The sequence below is a fragment of the Pundamilia nyererei genome, unplaced genomic scaffold (assembly GCF_000239375.1).
Source record: "Pundamilia nyererei isolate P.nyererei 1_Seehausen unplaced genomic scaffold, PunNye1.0 scaffold00033, whole genome shotgun sequence".
NCBI classification, from domain to species: domain Eukaryota; kingdom Metazoa; phylum Chordata; class Actinopteri; order Cichliformes; family Cichlidae; genus Pundamilia; species Pundamilia nyererei.
In genome coordinates, this window is record NW_005187434.1 from 795,850 (window position 1) to 797,600 (window position 1,751).

Sequence of the window (1,751 nt, forward strand, 5' to 3'; positions counted from 1 at the left end):
TCATTAATGTTGGATGAGAGCGAGCGAGGGCACTACAGTCCGGGAGAGTGCCGTACTGGCACAGCAAGGCAAACATGACAGTTGAGATCGGTGCTGAATTTACAGCCTCCACCAAATATTAGAGATGCCGTATAACACAGCAGTCAAACCATTTACAACAGAGGACAGCAGGCTGAGCAGCTTCATTCACTCGGTCGGCGCTGAAGAATGAAAATGAAGCAATAACTAATAAACTCTTTTTCTCAGGTGATTATTTTAAATTGCCTGCACTTTGTCTCCCACTGTAACCAGTTATTCTTGTTGCCCTCTTATAGCACACCCCACCTCCCCACCAACTGAGACTAGACTAGACCATACCAACTCTGATGTGATGGGAGGGGGCTTGGCTGCGGTACCGTGACAACTGCATCCTTTGGGTCACCCGTAACTAGCTGACTGATGCTTGAATTTTTTTCCGGTGACATTTTTGCAGTGGTATAAAAATCCCCGCGGGCTCGCCAGCCTGTCGCGGGAGGTGCGGAGAGGTTTTCGAGCTGCGTTTCCCTCCTTGTGTCTCATACACTATTGAGCCAGTCAGCAGAGCAGGCTGAACAAAGCCATGGGAGAGAGAGAGAGGAGCTTCTGGGAAGAAATGTCTCTCACTGACTCTGTCGCCTCGACAACCGGGTAAGAAAGGAGGGGAGGGAGAGAAAGGACTGGGGAGCATAAAAGGAGAGGAAAACAACACATTATGAACTGCCGGGGTTCGAGGATTCTTGCAGAGTGAGGGGAGAATAGTGGATTTGTTTTTGTGTGGGTTTCTCTGCTGAGGGCTCCCTCAGTGTGCCTCTTGATGAGTTATTAACTATGACATTAAAACACTAACTGATCATTTCTCTCCCCCCCATATGAGTGCGTGGAGCAGATGAAATTACAGAGCACAAGTTCAGCACATTACAAGTGGACCAAACAGGCCTGATCGCTCCACCTGTAATTTTTGTTTCATCAGCCTCAGGTAAGTCTCTCCCCTGTGTTGCAGATTTCTTTTGCTTTGATGGGATCGCTTATTGTTTTTGTCTGATCTTTTCTTTTTTCTTTAAATTAAATGTGAATATGAGATGCTGATTGCTGAAGAAATGCAGACCATTTAAGCTGTTCATCTAGAAAATAAAAGATAAAGTGCACTAATTGTTTTAGAAAGTTGTACGAAATTGGTTTCATACTGTTATCTATGTCCTCTTATGCTGCCAAGATAGAGGGGAAAAAACTACCTCCAGTGTAGTATGAGGCTTTGGTGTTCAGTTTCATTCAGGGGAGGGAGAGAAATTGAATTTTAGATCCCCTGGATGCCTCACACTGTATGCACAGAGCTTTGCGCTTTGCCTTCAGTTTGAGCAGGAATTCAAAGACAATAAGAAAACGAACATCTCTGCTGGGTGCAGATGGACCTTGAGAGTTTGATTTGAAGCACAGATTGAGAGCGTGTATAGAATTGGAGGCACGTCTGCCATAAACACACTGCTGAATGCTCATGCATAAGGAATATATTCATAAAGCACTAGTGGTGAAATCAATGCCCCTTTAAATGAGGTGCTATGCTGACTGAGCCTACACCAAGCTCAATGTGTGTGGGTCAGCAGGCAGCATGCGATATCCATATTGGATGAGATGAAGAGGAGATATACTGAGGAAGGTGGAGGGATATGTGTGTGTGTGTGTGTGTGTGTGTGTGTGTGTGTGTGTGTGTGTGTGTGTGTGTGTGTGTGTGTGTG

The 1,751-nt window shown here is 45.5% G+C and overlaps 1 protein-coding gene across 3 annotated transcripts in view; it reads left to right on the plus strand.

The window, feature by feature from the left end:
* The first annotated feature begins 421 nt into the window (after positions 1 to 421).
* The window catches only part of disp3 (dispatched RND transporter family member 3), a 12,847-nt gene continuing 11,517 nt past the window's right edge, over positions 422 to 1,751 (plus strand). Inside the window, exons 1-2 of one of the 3 annotated variants that reach the window (XM_005729400.1) lie at positions 422 to 666; positions 893 to 994. The gene's annotated coding sequence lies outside the window, so the exon portion shown is untranslated. Of the gene's footprint in view, positions 995 to 1,751 lie in introns of all 3 variants that reach the window. The other 2 variants (XM_005729401.1, XM_005729399.1) reach the window with 2 other exon arrangements.